Consider the following 20,110-nt stretch of genomic DNA (forward strand, 5'->3'; position numbering starts at 1 on the left):
ATAATTCAGTAAGACCAAGGATATTGATATTTTGAGCTAGGTGAATAGAAATGAAAGATCCTACAGTAGTCACCCCAACATCCCTCTGTCACAAATATGAAACATTAGGGCAAAATTTGGTTGTATCACTCCAAGCAACTCCTAATGAAGCAACTTAAGAAGATGTTCCTAGGGAAAGTTCTACGGTCCAACTATCTCCAGTGTGGTCTTTCTAAGACAGTCACTGCTGCGTTGACATTTACTCCAAGCAGACAATCTACACATATGTGTGACCTTAGCCTGGAATCTATGCTAGCAGTTTTCTAGAACACAAGCTCCTTGAATTGTGATTCATAACTCTCTTACAAGATAATAATACAAAACGGCTGAGTCAGCCTAACAACTTCACTTAGCTAACACTGGGTAAACAGAAAAATTAATTTCTATTGGCTGCAATATTGTCAAGGTTCATTAGAGGCAGTGTGCAGACTTTTGAACATGCTGGTAATGTGCAGCTTTGAAAGACTGGTAATTTTTTGAACAAAAAAAGCGCAAAACATTTAAGATACTGTATGTGAAGCTGAAAGATGCGTAGTTTAAATTGAAAGCTGTAAGTGTGACACTGGAATGAAGGTAATGTGTCTAAAGAATGGATTAGTAACAAATTATTTTTGCCAACTGTCTGACTTTTCTTTTGCAGAAGTGAAAGACTTAACTACCTATTTACAAGTACACAATTCTAACTTATACATAAATGCAAAAACTGTCTATGTAAATTACATATGAATTGTTCAAAACCAAATTCTCTCTGGGTCTTTTTTCACTTGCATTTGCAATCCTCAGTATTTCTAGTGAGTCTGCTAAGGAAACCTCTGTCCTGAAAGAATATGCTTCCTATGTTTAAACACATAATTGCGAAGTAAAAATAAATAAAAAATGCTCTATTCTTCTGAAATGTAACCATCTTCAGATTTTTTCGTCAAGCACACAAGGACACAAAACTTTACTGCCTCTTATGTGATCACAGCTATATGGATATTTGCAAGTCACTTCAAGTCTCAGCAAACTTGAAATCATCACAGACGTGAAAGTTTAAGGATAAAACAGTGGTCACTGACAGTGTATTTATTATCATGGATCCTTTTGCTATTTCTTAGTTGTCTTGCATATGCAATGAAAAGGCTGAGAAGAGCAGCTGGTGATTTCTCATCCTCTGTACACGGGCCCCTCATCATCCTTATCTACACAGAAAAAGGGGAAGGTACTGCTGTACAAATATGCTCATTGAATCAGGCTGACGCTTTCATTCAAAAAATATTTGCATGTGTTAGGATGTTTTTCTTGATGTATTCTTGCCATCTGTGTTGGTGGATACATGCACACAAATACATGTGAAGCTTAAATGCACTTAGGGAAAGCCCTCAAAATGCAAAGCTTAGTTTTTGAAGCTAGATGGTAGTCTCATATTTGACAGTGAATATTTAGATGTAAACTGGAAAGGAACACATTCACATTGCCTTTCATCTTAATAAACATGGTCCTTTTTATCCTATGTTTTGCACTGACTATCAAATGATAATAAGGGAATCAAGACAAATGTCTGCATTTTGAGAACAGTCTGAATAACCAATGCAAGAAAAAGCAGTTTTGAAAAGAGATTTGCAACTGAAATGTCATGTGGCAGTATGGCAACTTGTTTAATGTACCAAGAATAAGATTATTTGACATACTTCTCAGGAATCCTGACAAAAAGGCCTAGTGTTCCTCTGTCCTCTCTGTTATGGCATTGTATTTAGAGGCCTTTTAAAACACACAAAGACCTAGCATTATTTAAGCAAAACTGTCCCATTCTGATGTTCATCACTAAGGCAACTTAGAGGGTTACATTGGAAATTGACGTTGACTATAATAAGCATTTAATGTTTATGTAGAAGACTACCTCATACCAAATGTGTACACTGACAAATATATTACAGTATTAGCGTATTAGCATGCATCAGCAGATACTGGAGTTTGGGCTTTGATAGCTGTTGGAGAGAGGGATTTTAGCTATTTATCATCTCCACAGCAGAAGGGTTCTGAATGTTACCTTTGGCACTTGCTAAAGCATTGGCTGCCACTTTGATACCCCATGCAAGACAGAATGCATTTTTCCCATGCTGCAGCTTCACTTAGATTCTTTGCTCATTGTCTTCTCAGAGGCAGCTCCAATTAATCTCCTGTAGAAATACTCTGTAGAAATTAATATACTGCCAGATAGCAAGAGAGAAATTACATGGCTGAGGCAGAACATTTTAATTTATTACAAGGGTATCTTTCAGAAATCAAATCTATATACACCCATGAAAGGTAAAGAATAAGGTAAAAGAGCACACCTCCCATCAACTAGCCTTCTGTATACTGCTTAAAATCTTATTTTCTCTACTTTGGCAAAGAAGTATTGGCAGCTCTGCTGAGTTTACAGAATAACAATAAATAATAAAGTTGAATTAATAGCCATGGTCTGAGTGATACCATGGGAAGTACTCTGCAGCTTGAGTACTGTAGAACTTTCTGTATACAATATTTTCTTCTTAGTTGTTCCACTGGGTGGCACAACTCCTACATTGCCTTTTTCAAAAATATCACTCAATATTTGTATATGTTAAATGATTTTGCTGTATTATTTTGTGCTGGCAGCTGCAGCCTTGAGTTCTGATCACATTGCATATCCAGAAGAAATAGGGACTGAAGCTAATTTGAAGGCAAGTGCCACTGTACTCTCTTTAATCCAAGACAAAAACTATACCGCCCCCGCTGTCCCCCTACCACTTCTTCCAAACTGTGGTTATTTGACTTTGAACAAAATCTAATGTGTTAGGAAAACATGCAGCTCAGGACTTAAGAGCAACTAAAGCTTCCCACAAACAAAGAAAACAGGAATCCACCTGCAGTTTTTTATTAAATCCTTGCCAGTTGCAAGGAAGAAATCTAGACCTCCAAATCCTGTCTGCTCAGAGAAATGTCAGTTAGAACTCATGACAACACTTCTCTCCACATGGTTCTCTTGCTGATGAAGAATGTCTGGTTTTGGCCTTCAATGTTACAAAAGAAATGCTCTGACAGACTAACAAAACCCAGCTGATTCATAGCTCCCCCAGTCATTATTTGCTCTCCAGTCCTTCATCTCTTTAAGGCTTTTCCTTAAAAAAAAAAAAAAAAAAGATTCACAACACTCCCCACCAGCTCTGCTCTGAAAGGTAGCTGAGCCCACTGCAGTCCCCATTTCTAAACATATGAACCTATGAAGACCTTCAAACCTTAGAACTGGTTGACTCCTGACATGACAAGGCTAGCTTGTTACCTTAGCTTTTCCTTAGGCAGAGGACATACAGTGGCAATAACAGCACAAGCATCTCGTTTTAAGTTACATGTTTGTTGTCTCTCATTATTTGTGATTAAGGAGAGAAAATTCTGTGATGTTTAAAGGAAGTGTTTTGTTAAAGTAACAGGGATTCTGAGATATTTCCAGATATTGGTTTTTTATTTGTAAGTCTGGTGCCCAAGGAAAACACTTCTGTGGTGTTGTGGTTGTCTCTCTGTCAGTTCTGCCCTTACCTCCGTTTACTTTTGAGCTCAGGGGTTAATTTCAGGGAAATCTGAAAGAGGAATAGGTAGGTCTCACAGAGGTGTTCAAATGGGTATGAAGTTTGGGAGAACTGGCCTGAGAGTAGAGGAGAACTGTATAAATGAAGATCACCCTGAGAGAATTCACGTGTTATATGTAATATGTGGTTGTAGCTAATCAGTCAAAATGTACCTGACCATCCAATTAGCATTTGTGCATTTTCATATTAGCTATAACTCTGCTTTCTAGCTCTCTCTTGGAGGATGCAGCTGGAAATGTTGCTACAGGAACTGGGTCATGGCAGTAGGCGACAAATCTGTAAGAAAATAATTTCATTAGTTAGGCTACTCATGCAGCGACTAATTTTAAATGAAGTAAATGTCTCACTAGTCAGGTTCACATAAATCTTTTGTTCAGGAGGCTTGTGCTTTTATCTTTCAATACACTGTGGTTTTCTTTTTTTTTCCAATAAATATATTTGGGTTTTGTAGATTCAGTTCTCTTTTGCTAAAGTCCTGCCATAGCAGGGTTAGCTCCTTTGTACCTATAAAAGGAGCAAGGCTGTAAGAGTATTCTATATGGCAGGTGACAGCTCCAGAGCAGTAAATCAGGATTACTTACTGAAGATCATTAATTTACCTATATAAGCAAACTTCTACACTGCATTTGTGTGTCTAGAGTGCTTCAGCTTTTCTGCTTTCTTTTTAGATTACAGCTGCTATACCCCCATATCTTTATACATATGGGATAAGTTCCCCTTGACTTCAGAGTTCTACCAGCCAGAAATTTTGCTTCTGGTCTTCTTTAGGACTTAAATTGTGTGTGTTGGAAGAAAATGTCAGATTAGACTCAAGAGAAAAAGAAATATGAAAACCACCCACATGTCTAAACTATGGGCAGAAAAAGGAAAGTGGGAACTGGTGCTGGATTATTTTCATTGAAATTACATTTTACATTTACTTGGATATCCAAATGTGGCTTTAGCTTTCCCAGGTTAAATAACGTATCTGAAGTATTGTTTGGGACAGCAGATGCCTAAGAGAAAGCTGATAGGAAAAGAATTTTTAAGCATCTTTTACTGCTAGGTGTTGTTGTGTCCTAAAATAAAAGATTGCATTTTTAGGAGAAATAAGGAGGGCGTTTTTAAAAAATCAGCTTTTCTGTACTTAATTTTTTCCCACTTCTAAGGAAGTTTCAAAGGACAACTTTACCTTCCTTTTATAGAAACAATATGCTACAAATGTGAATTATCTTGCCAAATAACTTTGGGGGTTTTATTATATTTAATATTTATGCTGCTTCTGCAGTTCCAATTATATTGATGTATCCAGATGCCGTGTATGTAAATCAATGTCCTAGCTTGCACTTACATTGTTAGTTCCCCAGTTCTTCTTCATCTCTTGCTGCAGTGCTGTGGCTCTGCTGAGGGCTTGCCCTTGGTTAACTTGCCCTTGCAGTTGCCTGGCAGAAATAATGTTCTGTGAGGGCTCTAAATGAGAAGGGAGGAAATGACAAAAATGAAGTTGTTAGGACATACGTGTCTGTGCAGTCATGGATGATTAAAAGGGTGAGTATGGTGTAGGATGGATGACACCCTAACTTGGAATGCATACCTTTCAAATGGTATATCTTGGCTGGGTTGCCAAGTGGTTGTGATTAGGAGAAGAGTATTTACCCTGTGGGCACTTGGAGACTGTAGATCCTCTGCACAACCTTGTTCTTCATTTGAAAGCAAGACCTGTAACTATGAGCAACAAGGATGTTTGTGTGGAAGGGAGAAGTTCAAAGTGAAGCTCTGTATGAATGAGAACCTACATGTAATGTGATAGAGCTCTTGCTGGGAGAATAGAAAAAACAGGAGATAAAGTTGCTTGTCACATATTTTCTCTATTCTTTTCTACTCTTTTCTGTTCTTTTCTCTCTTATTCTTTTCTGAGAGGGAACAGAGTTTCTTATCCCCTTAATGACCTTTATATTCCAAAATGCATTTTTCCTGCTGGCAAATGCCATCTCTGAACATGATTGTACCAGTAGAAACCTCCTTTCAGTGATACAGTTTTTCACTTTGTTTAGGGAACAGACTGAAAGTATGCTGGCCAAAACACTCTTTCCAGGGGAAGGTGTGTCTCTACTAACTTAACTTCTGAGCACTTCTACCCTCAGCTTGGTTTCTTTCTTTTAAATCTTTGTTGGTTTGGAAAGGAGGGTCCTTGGTTATTGCATACAGCAATCTCTATGGTTGTAACTTGGGACTTTACTTCTACTTTTAAGAAAATGATACATTTTGGTTATTTACTATACAGGACATTTTCTTTATGAACAATTATCTAAAAATTGCCTGTATCTTATCCAACAGAACAGCAATGAATGCTCATAAAACAAAGCAAGAATTCATGATTATTTGTGGCTTCTCATTAAGGTGTGAAGCTAATCCTTTAAACCCTAAATTGTTGAATTTTTTTTTTTTTCAAGCTGTTTCTCTAGCTCTGATGCTAGCCCGCCTAGCTAGATGCGTAATTAGTTTCAACATCAGAAGGACTTCAAATAGAACAGTGCTGTGAACTGGGTGTTCTGGTTCCTTTTAAGTGCTTGCCTACTGCCAAACTGTTAGACATAGAAAGTGTGGTCTTTTTCCTTCAAATTTTAACTTTACACCGTTGCTTGCAAGGTAGCTTTGGTATTAGTATTAAAAAAGAAAAGCAGTACATGCTTTAAAATGTTTTTTAAAGAGAAAATTGCACAGCATCAAACAGTGTTAGAATAGTTATCAAAGTGCTTTTGGTAGCTAGTTCCAGGTAAGCAATATTCAACAGGGGAATTTGTATTGGTTACAGATGATGGAGAAAGTAACAGAAATGTCACACAATTAAAACCAACTGATTTTAGAGAACTTTCTGCTCTGATGTAAATCATTGGCTTACTAGTGATCTCTGGGACTGTTTTAGTGTCATCTGTAAGGAAAGAGGGCTTGGGGTCCAGGAATGTCTGCTATGAAAAGTGACTGTTCAGGATATGTCTGTAAGGTATGTTGGATTTGCTGTTAATGTGTAGAAATTTCTGCTGTGGGGTCACTAATACTGTTGTTCTTTGGACCATCTAGCTAACTTTATCTACACCATGTCTTTGATGGCATGCATTTCCAAGCAGAAAGTGTATTTCTCTGCAGTAGTAGAAGTAAAGGCACACATGTAAATGAAACTGTAAAAGCAAAGAAGATAGAGAAGGGACACGGTGAACCTTGGAATAAACCAGCCTCTGTTGCAGCCAACTGGTGGCATTTAGATATCTATCTATCTGCTGCATTCTCCTATAGAATGCTGTTAAGGCCTGCAGCTTAGCAAAGTACATAGTGAAGGCTGAAGCAGGGCTGTGGCAAAAAGTCCAGGAAACAGAGGTGGTTAATTGTAGCCATAAAGGATAAGGAATATGGAGATTGTAGTGATTCAGATCACGTAAGCACCTGCAGACAGAGATACAGGGGGGAACTTTACAAGTGTCAAGGGACAGAATGTACCAAAGAGAAAATAAGCCTTGAATGATTTTGAATGGTTGATTTGATGTTAATGATACCAGAAGAGCAGAAACACTTAGCTTTTACTGTAGAATTGGTTTGGGTAGGGGTTTTTTTAGGATTTTTAATTAAAAAGGTAAATAAAAATATTAGGAATGTTGAGAAAGCAGGCTGACATGGCAAGATCTCTGCTCACTACCTGGGGAGGAGTTCCAAACCCAATATTTGAAGGAACAAGAGAGATCTTTGTTGAGGTATATTCTTTAAATAAATGTCACCCAAAAGTACTCACATAGGCTTGTGAGTACTCACAAAGAGTTAAAAACTTCCAGACTCCTGAAGAACACAAGGATGACTTAAGGAAAACTACTAAAATGTAGATCAGTCTTCAGAGGAATAGGCAGTAAATGAAGTGGGACAAAACTCAAAAAGTTTGCACTGGAGTGAACTCCTTCAGTCCTGAAGTTAGTAATGTTATTGGTGCTGTGTGTGGATTCAGTGGTTTTCCTGTACATATCATCTTGCAAAATGGGGATGTGAATGATCTAATGTCCATCTTCTATTTCAGTATGTTCACATCAGTTTAACTACACCACACTCACAGAAAGGTTTTCTCCAGTGCTGTTCCCCAGTGGCATAATGACACATGACATTAGATGTACCAAGTAATATCTTTTCATATCAGTATATTAAGTAAACCTGATACTTTATTTAAAGAGGGAAAAGTATGGATAAAAGAACCATAAATTCAAGATGTTAAGGTTAATAGGTCAAAATCTAACCTAAATAAAACTCTCAATGAGAGTTTTGCCTGGGCAAGGACTGTGGGATTTAGCCTTAAGAGAATTAACAAGGTACATCAGGTCTCTTCACTGCTCTGATTGCCAGAAGCCCGTCTGGACTGTGTCCAGAAATACATTCTCAATCACAGCAGATTAAAGCAGCTAATACAGGAAATGATGTGTACTGTTTCACATTGTCTGTTCTGTTTTTATCTAGACAGGTACAGTAGTAACCGTACAGAGAAAATAAGAGGGAAAAATGCTGAATTATTTTAATCAGCTGATGTTTTGCTCACATACCCATTTTCTGGGAAAGTAATTATTTTCAAGTAATTGTAAGCTGACTTTTAAAAATCCTGTTATAGTTCTTTCTTCACCTTGGGAATTCTTTTTGATCTTTTACAGGTGTTGTGGATCCGTCCCCCTTTAAAAAAAAAAAATCTCGTAAAATGTTTACAAGTCTTGTTTATATTCCCGTAATATTTATCATTATGCTGTGACAGCTTCGCTGAAAAATTATTTTAATTATCTCAAAATGAATCGCACAAAGAGGGAATATGAAAATATAAATCTTATGTCTGACTGTACTTTAATTGCTTCAGCTAATGAAAGAGGCATGAGATATCTACACAATGTGAAAGCTAAATTGCATGAACAATATAGCCAGTATTAGAAATGTGCTGAATCTGTAGTAGTCACTCTGCTTCAGTGGGAAGATACGGGGACTGTACCTGTTTTGCAGTGCTTGTTTTCTGCTCCTGATATGGCAAACTAATTTCAATGGGAAATGGTGTTGAAAACACCTAATAATTACCTCTTCTGTTCTCTAGATCAGCAGCATGGAGACATTAATGAACAAAACAAAGTAAATTTATGTTTCAGAAGCTGTGGGCCCTCTTCTGCCAACCTATACACAAGAGTTCAGTTATGTGAGTTCTTATGTGACAATGTTATGTGAGCCAATGCCTTGTATATGTTATTAATGCAAAATGTCCATTGATTATAGCAGGTAACCTATTCCTACAAAAACGTTGATGAAGCACGATAAAAGTGGGCACCAGCAGATGATAGAATGATTTTAAATATATACATACATAACAGGAGGTCAATTCTGTGGGTCTAATTAGGTACTATTGGTTCCCACAGTAGAAATTTTTACTTCATCAGTTCCTAACCTTGTAATATTTGACTGAATTTTATCCAAGACATTGCACAGAGGTGTTTGTCTTTTACAGACTTCTGAACTTTTGGCTGTTTAGAAGCTATTGGTTGAAGGTGATGAATTCAACAAAGAGCAAGGGTATGACAGAAAACCAGTGTTCAAAATGTTACTTTGTCAGTGACTCTTCCACCAACATAATACAGGAATGCTGCAAGGTTATTAACCAACAAATCTCTCTGTAGTCTAAAAATATCTCCCAGTTGGGTGCCTCAGTGAAATGCCATGTGTTATAAATGGCAAAGCTGATTTCCAACTTACAGGGATAGTGAAGAAGGACTGCAGGAGCTTTGATATTTAGCAGAGTGGTAATGGACATGTTGTTGTACACGTAGCTAGCCCTAAGTAATTGGTTTCCTCCCTTAGATTAGATGCTTCTTATCTTGTGATAATGTCATAGGTCAAAATCCTGACGTTGCTTACAATTGTCTTTATCCAGTTGTTTGGTTTTGGGTTTTTTTCTTTTCTTTTTTTTTTTTTTTAGTTTTGGGATAATACTCTTTAATAATCTTTAAATCTCAGAGGGTTTTCCCTTGGTTCACAAATACTATTCTGAGTAATAAATCTGTGTGATTAGTGACAGGCATTAAGGGAACTCGCTGACTCAGGAAATTAGTAGTGATCAGGAGAGGCTTTCAATTAGGTCACATCAGCAGTGACAGGATGTTTTTGCCATCTGATTGCTGATTTAGGTTCGTACTGGCCCTGGATGCTTTCAATTTGTATAGTACATTGTCTCTTTGCTAGGATGTTTTACCTTCTGTGATTTCAACAGTAACAGTTTTACCCAGTGTAGCAGTGGGCCAGATTTGTCATTAGTGTAAGTCAGAGTGATACTACACTCTCTTACGCCATCAGTTCGTCTGATTTTATATATCTCTAATACCATGACATAAGGCATCAAGACAAAACTGGCAGATGTTTTCTGGAAAAGCTAATCTGTGTGTTGTTCATGGGAGAAAAAATGTGGACATTTGTGATTAATGCTGTCTTCTCACATGCAATAAATACACGCAGGACAATCTCAATTTCTTGCAGTATATAAACCAGCATGACACACTATGTGTCCAGGGTATAACGTGTGTTCATACCCAGCTGTGTTATTTCAAACTGTTAAATATTTTTCTCTTAAGAATATCTTTTCTAGTTCATATTTCTTTGCCTGTACTCAGTACCTTGCAGTCCATATTCTGTGACTTTACTGTATTGCATTAGCCTGTGTGGGGCAGAGTGATAATCTGACTCTCTGTCAATATGAACACGCTTGCTACAGGGGGCATCGTTAGCTTCCTCTTTTCCATGGTAGTGTGATCCCTTGGAAGTAACCTCTCACATGCTATTGAAGCGGTGCTCAGGTTGCTAATGGATTTTCCTGTGATTTTTTTGGTTAAAAAAAGAAGAAAATTTCATATATTGTAAATGCAGAGTACATCTATAAGTCAAATGAACAGGTAGCAATTTTGGAGTTTATGTGGCAGACGCCAGTTATACATATGCATCAGAGAAACGAGCAGATTTTTGCAATGTCATTGCATGAATATGAGTCGATTATTTTCCTCAGCTGAACATCTACCATGTTGAATTTGTTCCAAGCTGTTGATTCATGAAAGGAATCTCCCACCAGTGAGCAGCACCATCTGTATTCTTCTTTCTAAATATTTATACTAAGTATGTATTATTTCATACTCATAAAGCATTTCAAGGCCTTATAATCTTTCTAGACTGTAGTTTGGAATCTGTTATTGTATGCTCTCGTTACTAATTCTGTTTCACCATAATTGATGTGTTTACTTAGCTCCCTCCAGTGACTTGATGAGCAAATAAGTCCGTGATGTGCTATCATTCTAGATATTGCAAAACAAGTTACCACAAAAGGCAAGTTCAGTTCTTTAGATGAGATTATATGTAGCATTCTGCAGCATAATGAGTAAATACTATGTGCTAAACCCATTGTAGCATGTAATAAACAAAGCATCTGAGATTTACTCCATAATTCTACTATTATTTATTATTAATACTTTCTTACACTTGGCAGAATTAATGAGTGAATTTCAACACTAAGTGGGAGTGAAAAAGCTCCACACTTCTAAAAGAGCATTAGTATTTTTAGGAGAAAAAGGAGTAGGTTCAGAATCTGAATTAATTTTGTGAGCTGTATTGAAGATGCTCCTTCAATCTTTGTAATGATATACAGAAAAACACTAGCTATAATCAACTATGGAAACAGAAGTATTATACACTGTATCCTGAGGACAATCTGTGAGCTTTTACTGATGTTAGATGGAAAAAAATTAAGTGAGATGGGATCCATTTGTGAAAATTATACCATTTTTGAAATATATTTGAAGAACAAAAAATACTGTTGTTTATGAGCTAAATTGAATCAGGAAATGCTCTCAGAGTTGAAAAGCCATGGAGAAGGCTGTGCAGATAAGTTGCTGTATTATTCATAATAGGAACATGAAAAATTACAGTATAAATAAAACTGGTTAGATACTCAAAGGGAACTTTTAGTCCCATTGAAGTAAATGGAAATTCTGCAGCTGATTTCAGCTGTACTATGATTTAAATGTCAGAATGAAGCTTTGGGAGAGGTTCTTTGGGTTTGTGCCTCCATCACTGAAAATACGTCATTAATGAGTTTTATTTTAGAGGTTTGCATTTGCACTGTGAAGAATTATTTTTTAGATTTCTTTATATCCCACCTCAATTCCTTAGGTATTTCAATAAAATCAAAATAAAACAAAAAGCAGTGAAATTGCTCTTAATAAGGTTCTTCATGTTGAGACACATTCTCAGTGGTTATAATTTGTTATTTGTTTACTGTAGTGTCCATGAGATCCCCCTCAGGAGCAAGCTATCACAGTATTAGGCCAAAACTCTCATAACGTAGTGCCAGCCCCAAAGAATTAAGAGAATGTAAGAAGTTAGTATAACACTTCATGAACTAGAGTCAGGCTGAAAGCAATAACAGGAATTGAAATCCTGGCTAAGGCTGTTGGCATCTTATTTTAACAAAAAAAAAAAAAAAAAAAAAAAAAAAGGGAAAAAAAATCACACATTCAAGAAATTTTCATCTTTATTTTCTTCTTCACTTCTCTTTTCTACACTTTACACTTTTCTCCTCTGCCCTACAACTTCCTCTGCCTTCAGTGGAAAAAGCAGTTAAGAAAGCAGGGTCAGAGAAGTTGGCTTTGCACTGTGTTGTGATCATGATGGGAGTACTGCTCATTTGTATCTCTGGTTCCAGAGTGAATCTTGTTCTGTGGTTTTTTATTGTTCCCAGAGCTAGGGAGTCACTGCAATGCCCAGAATATCTTCTAGCTTTGTGATCCCTACAGCTGCTACTTCTGCAGTTCCGTCTTCGCTACAGCTGTACAGGCCAAAGGCGGCAGCCACAGCCAGTGGGATCTTGACATATTTAGTGCCCCTTAGTAGAATGCTGCGGACCTCTTTCTCCTTGCTTTCTGGCTCCTGCTCTTCTCCTATCAGTTTATTTGTTCAGGCAGGACACAGCTGATGCTGGACATTGTACTTGTGCGCTGAATGGCAGGCCAGGGACACAGAGGGCTCAGAAGCACACAGAGTTCAATAATATGGCTTTGTAATCCATGAGGCACAAGGCTGAAAACCAGATTGGTGACAAAGTAGCAGTACACTCTGTGGCTCAAGAAGGAAACTATTGTCTTCCGTACTAGTTCACACTGTAGCCCCAGGAGAGGTGGTCTTATTCCCGCATAGAATGAGGAACTTCAGTGGAAAGTCTGTGGGCAGGAATGCCCCTTACGTATAGCCAGGTCTGGGTCAGATGATATGAGAGCCTAGCCTTTCAGTCAGCAAGTGAAGAAAAATAAAAATGGGACTCCCATAGCAGACCAAATTACATCTTCTGTGTAAAAAAGAGCATAAATGTTTTAGTTCATTTGGCCAGCGAGACAGAATTGTTTATACTAGGGTTGTTACAGAGAAGAGTTTAGGGGGTTTTTTTAGGTTGTCAAATCAGAAATGTCACCCATCTGGAGTATTAAATTTTGATCACTGAGTCAGAATGTCAGAGTCCTTTTGCTAGGTCCTCTGAAATTAGATTGCTGCTCTGTTGCTAGGCTAGGTCTCTCTGAATCTGGGTTTGTGCTGTTTATGTTACAATTTGCTCATGATTAATAAAATATTAAGTCTCCCTTTCCAGGCAGAAATGAACAGATGGGGGAATCAACTGATCTGATGAACTCTGCATGTACATATATGCAGTTGGCAAATAATCAGAAAACCAGGAAGGATCATGCTCAGATGTTACCTATTTAAAAATATTTATAAAATCACATACTAAATATGCTGCCAAAAGGGTGGATCGAGTAAGGAAAGTTTATTATTGTATGCATTATTTATCTGCTCTTTCAGTCACAACAGGTTTAATTAAAAAACTACATTTTTTCTAAATATTTATTCAGGATGCTGTTATTAAATGTAAATGTGGCATTTTGCATAACGTCAGTGTTAACTTTTTGGATTAGAATTTTAAAGAGAAGTAAACAAATCATGAGTATTTCTTAGGAAGCATTTATGTGCTTTTCATTTCAATAACACCATGTCAGCTGGAAAAATAGTGTAGAAAATAAGTATCTACGAGAAGCAAGAAATGGCCCTGGAGCATATTCAGAGTCTCTTTGGAATGTTTAGGGTTGCAAAATCCAGCAAACACCTCACACAAAAATAGCCTGACCACAACAAGAGACTAAAACCAAAATAATCCTCAGCTCATAAAGTAAACCTGTATAATTACCTAGTTTACCCACTCCCCAAATAGTGACTCATGCCAGTGTTAGAGGTGAAATGCCTCACTGAGTGGAGTCCAGCTCCTAGAGCAGAGTTGCCAGCCTTGGGGAGAGTGAATGAGCCCGAGGGAAGTGTGAGAAAACAGAGGTGTAGAGAGTGAGGTATTCCCAGCCGTGGCTCCCAGACCAGGAATGACAAACAGTCATTAAACGTGGATAGCTCTTATGCCAGTAGGGGCACTTTAGGTTGGTGGCTGTACTGAGGAAGCAGGCCCAGGCAGGGTTCTTTGATACAGAATTATATCCATGGAGAAGTACGAGACAAGAAGAAGATGCCTAAAGGGAGTCAAAGGGGCCCAGTGCTACAAGAATACTGCAGCCCACTTCAAACCCACATCAGTTTGGCTGGCTGTTCCCACCAATTCAGGAACAGAGGTCTCAACATCCAGTTTTGCCCCTGAAGTACCCCAAATGCTAGCACTGACAGTTCTAAAGCCTGACCTTGTGTGAGTCTCAAGGACACAACACTCCCAGCCCTGTTGAGTACTCAGGACTATAAAAGGCACATGTCTAATACAAGATATGCATTCCTGTGCATCACTGTGCAAACTATGTTTGGAGGACCATGACCGAAAGAAGGAAAGGTGTTCAAAGGACAGTTCTGCAAATGGGATTTACGTGACCCAAACTGTGTGTGGTGCTGTTTCTAACCTTGAACAAGAACCCCCCCCCCCAATTGATTTAATGCTGGACATGGCTAGAGACATATAAAAGACATTTCACTTATCTGTATTTCTAACTTCTTTGCATCAAACCAGCAGTCTTTTGCTGAGAGGTGATTTCCCCATTGAATGACAATCAGGCTACATTGCTATTAATAGAATTGAAGTACACATCTGCTCTACCCTCCCCTCTTGCTGTCAAAGCTAAGCACCTAGGAGACAGCAAATGTTTCTGTTTACTAATGGAAAAGTACCTGGACGGACCTCACTTGCCCTGCGAAGGCTAAAAAGTGGGTCACAGGCACTTTCAAGATAGAAAAGAAAGCTTAGGAGGCAGATGAAAAACAGCTATGAGCCAATACAGAGAAAATACAGGGAAAATTTCCATTACCTCTCTTCATCCTTGTGAATTCCAGCCAAGATGAACTTTCAAGACAGTTTACTCTGTCCGTCAGAAGGCCTGTGATAGAGGAAATTTGCAATTTTCCCAGTCTCTGATCTTCTAACAGAACAGGAGTTTCTGGGGTTGAGAAGCTGCCTCTCTCCAGATACCCTCTGCACTACACAACCCTGATTCTTGATAGGGCACCTCATTTTGTGTATGCAAAGAAAGAGAAGCCATGTGGAAAAATATGGTATAACAAAACCTGAATCTTATTTCATGATAAATGTCTAGCACTTCAGTAACTCTTTCCAGAAGCAGCCTTCAGAGTGTGTAACAACTGAGGTTATTATCACTTGGGATGTGGAAATAGAGGCAGCATTTTTCAGTGCTTTAATACGAAGTTCTAAGTAAAATCACAGAGACATCATTAAAAATTACCAAGTATGATAATTGCTATTTATTCTTTGCACTACCTGAGAGCTACAGTGATGAACAGAACTCTGTCTGTGTCTGTGCAAACACTGGGTGAACTTATGAATGCATTTTAAATGGATTATGTGCAATGATTTGCTTTAAGGGCAATTTAAAGCTTTTACCAGCTTCTTCAGCAGTCTTGACTAAAGGTTCCCTGGCCATTCCAGGATAGGTAGACCACCTGGAATAGGTAGAAAGACAGACACAAGTCATATGTGAAGTGTCAGAAAGTGTTTCATGTGCATATTATCCAAAGGTTCCCATGTTATGTCTCACTTGGATAGAACAGAGTTTGCATTCAATACACTGCCAGTCTTCGAGAGGGCTCAGATTAATGTCCAAAATGTCTCTTTTCATTAAAAGGGGCCTTGTGTAAATAATAAAAAAGATTTACCTCATTCAGCAATTGCAGGGTTCTGTTAATAAGTGAAAGAAAGTGTAAGAAGCCATTGTCAAAAATGCCTCAAGAAATAGCATCTCATATGTAATTGCTTTGTTAGTATATAGATTGTTTTGTTAGTATATGGATAAAAGTTGTTCAAACCTCAGATCTCATATTTTTAAACATTAATGTAGCTCTGGGCAGTTCTGTGCTGGAAAACTGCTCTAACTTTCAGGCAAAATATGATCCAATGAATTTATGAGTATCTCTGTGGAACTGATCTGATACCACCTCACCTAGTCTCTCTGTACTTGAGATACCTCAGTGCCATCATAACCCTGGCTTTTGTAATAACTTTAAGTAGGTGCGGTGAATATTACAATAGCCAGAAGATTAAATTTGCTTGAACGTGAATTTTCCCTTTGGTGCTACACTCAAAGTAGTTTGCTGGTCTTGTTGCAGCTGGCTTTGTGGAGCCACAAGGCATCCACAAAGATGTCTCACTGGCTAAACAGCCTAAGAAACACTGCTTGATAAAGGCTACTTATGTCCGTATCTTGAAATACTTAAATACTACTGAAACTGTGCCCAGGTGAGGCTGCTATTGCATCTGCAGTTGAGGACTGTACCTTTTGATGGAGTACAACATGTGAAGGTTTTATTTCTCATCCACTCCATGATTTGTGGTCCATATTTTGGGCCAGGTGGCATCCATATGAATTGGTTTTAACTGGATTTCTGACTGTTGGATAAGAAGCATTAGACAGACTTGTCGGAAGCGAAGTATTATCAAATGCTCAGAAAGATCTTAGGGTATGGGAATGATTCTAGTCCTTCTGTGAACTCATGCTTGCACTTTGAACAGACACCTCCGTGTTTTCTGTGCATTGCTGAGGAACAGAATCCTTGAGATGGCTGGAATGGTGCCTGTGGGTTCAGTGCAGGTCTGCTTCTCTAAATGGCATATTTCGTACTCTGGAAACACTCAGCACTGTTGTAGTAATCCCAGTGCATCCCAAAACAGGTGTCAAGTTGCTGTAAATTGCAGAGCATAAAAGCTGTAATTTCCCCTATTCCCCATGGGCGAAGTGTAATTTATACATAACATTATTTTAATGGAAGTCTCTTATTCTATTCCTTGGTGAGGAGGGAAAAGGTAGAAACTATCACAGTGTCTAAATATTTCTCCTTGGGCATTCATATGAATGTTTAAGTTGATTTTTCATTTCATTTAACACAAATGCTTTACACTCCCAGGGGAAATTATTTTACATCATATTTTCAGTGTTACTGTCTTTCAAGGACTAATTTGTTACATACAGCTGTTCCAAGGTGGAGGTGAAAGAGGAATGAAAGCAGAAGAACAAACTAAGCTTCAGTAACAGTTTTGAAAAAAACAGACTTGTGGAGTATCATAGGAATTAGCCAAGTCTTCTCTACTGCCCACTAGGCTAAGTGGCAGCTGTTCTGTCTGCTTTACTCATCTGGGAAACATTTGTATTTGAATAATTTTCACAGTATTTATAAACCTTCCTGAGAAAAAAATAGTGGCCTGAGTCACAATACTATTTCATTGCAGTATTTGCTGCTTTTTACAATTTTAAATGAAAGCAGAATCAAGCTTTGTGAGAATATTACAGTGATCATTATCAGACTGTTCAGGATGAGAGTTGTTGCCATTAGGGATTACATCACTGTTTTAGGCAAATTGTTCCAGATGTTCTGCTCATTAAGACTATGAACCTTTTTAGAAGAATAGGACAAAGTAATGCTTTAAAAATCATGGTGGGCTGACAGAAAATTACTTTATTTCTAAATGAAGGTTTTGTGGAACTTGCAGTTCCTGAAATGGAGTAAAAAGGGGAAACGAAAGAAAAAAGTCCCATTTTAATAGGTTCCTATCCAGAAAGAAGTTGAACAATAAATCTCTCATTGTTCTCACTGGAACTTGGGCTGAAGACCTGGTCTTTTCTCAATGGAGAGGAAAAAAAGTTTTTAAAAAAGGATTTGCCTGTCCTTTTGTATCACTAATGGGAATTTATACAATACATACACCAAATCAGACTTTGTAAGGATGAAGCTGAACAGATGCCTCAGAAATCAGAATTCACTGGAATGTACAAATGGTCTCATAGAAGTTAAAATGTTGTGTAAGGGTATTAAAATTCAGCCTGGAGGACTGTACATGTGAGAACCCAATTAATTCAAGTCCTGCTGTATTGTTTCTGAGTGCTTACAAACACATTTTCCGTTCTAAACATTTATCATCTGTTAGTGATCTGAAAAAACATACTTTGATGTATGCAAATTGTTAAATAAAACACAGGATACTCACATTTGAACATAAATATTCTCCTCAATTGTGCACCAAGGTGTTCTTCAAGGAGATCCTTTAGTGACTATGCTGTCCAGACAGACCCTTGTTTATACCAAAGCCATTGCGAGCACTGACAATTTCTACTTCACTGAAACTACTAATTTTTCTATATAATTATTTTTCTCTGGTTACAGTCTTATGACAGTAGCAGGTTTCACAGACAGGGAGCACAACTAGTCCCTTTTATAGAATACTAGACTTGGATAGAGGACCATATTAAGTACTACGTTTTGTATTAGGAAGAGAGGCTGTACAGAGATCTTTCGCTGATGCTGAAAATGTTTGAGTTCACTAGGTTTTTACATTCTCACAGTCAGCTATATTCCTAGGAATGATTTGTACTCCCAAGTATTTCAGAGTCAACTCTGTGAGAGTTCAGACAATGTATTTCATGGAATGCATTTTAGTTGCTTATTTACAGGCACACACATGTAATGGTGTCTTTTTAAACATAGATAATTTTTCTTGATTATTTTTCCCAGTGTTTTTTGACCAGCTTGAGATACTAGTTAAGATTTTGGTGGATTGGAACTAACAACAGGTAATTAAGAAGTGTATATGATAGTGATGTAGGATAGCAGAGAAAAATGTTTAAGATAACAAAATAATCATTTGTGGAAGGAAAGGAATAGTAGGAGGGAAGAAGGAGGGGAAAAAGGATCGAAAAAACCAGAGAGCTTTATCATGTGAGCAACTAACATATCAAGAGAAGAAAAAGATAATATACTCTGTCTGCAGAAACAGAAGTTTCTTTACAGTAATTTGCAGTGATTTTTTTTGCTATATATGACAAAACTTCACTAATCTTTTCCAAGTATATACAAATATACATAAATGCTGGTTCTAATTTTGACATGGCTTTAACAAAACAAAATGAAATCCAGCCTTCATAAAACATTTGGCTCTGGCATCCTGGAGAGCTGAATTCCATGGGTTAGAACCAGATTTTGAGAAGTAGTAAGATCAAAGTGAGTGAGGTGCCTTAGTACCATCGAATGTTTGTAACATTCAGTACTGAGACATCTGGCCTTCATTGTGCACAGGGCAATTAGCATAACTTGTTATTAGTGAAATCAGTGATGCTTGTGAGAATTACAGGGATGTTTAACACATTTCAGAATTTGAGTGTTCAATGTCATTTATCCTTAAGGTGCTCAAAGAGTAATGAAGAAATTAGCGCACTGTGTGGAGCTACACTTCTTTTGTACATTCTACATTTACAGCTATTAATTCCAGATTAATTCCTGTCAGCAGATATAAAAGCAGATATATCAGATAGCAAAAAAAATACCTCTGCAGCTATTTCAATTATGATGTAGAACTCAGAAGATAATAGCCTTGATGTATTTCCTGCTTAATGAAGTAACATTCCTGTCAGATGGGTAATTGCTGCAGCAGGACTCTGTTCAAAGAGATTTCATCTCTCCAGTCTTATTCTCCACTCACCACTGTGACAGCTCAGCTTCTTGAAGTTTAAGATGTTGCTTTCCTTTTGTGAGCTGCAGTCTTAATGAGGGCAATTGCTCCATGTTGGCCAGCACTGATTATTGGTAACAAGTCCTATATTGCAAGTATTCTCTGTGTGATCCACGCTGAAGTTAGTGGGGCTGTAGGTAGAGAGTTTGGTCAATAACACTCACAGTTAAATGGAGAGGCTGATCTTGCATACAGTGAGATTAAACGTTGGATTTCCATTTTATTTGGTGGGAGCAGGGCAGGGAAGAGGTAGTGGCATGAACTACTGCTTAAACCTGGAATGTGAGGTACTAAGAGCACTGGTCAAGCAGCATTTCTCTCTATTTGTAGCTCTACTAAATAAATATCTATCATTACTGCTGAGTGTGTACCAGGAGCACTCAACAGTCTTGACCATACAGGGCACTGGCCCACTAACAGAGTT

Source organism: Leptosomus discolor, chromosome 6 (assembly GCF_034619465.1).
Source record: "Leptosomus discolor isolate bLepDis1 chromosome 6, bLepDis1.hap2, whole genome shotgun sequence".
Taxonomy (NCBI): Eukaryota; Metazoa; Chordata; class Aves; order Leptosomiformes; family Leptosomidae; genus Leptosomus; species Leptosomus discolor.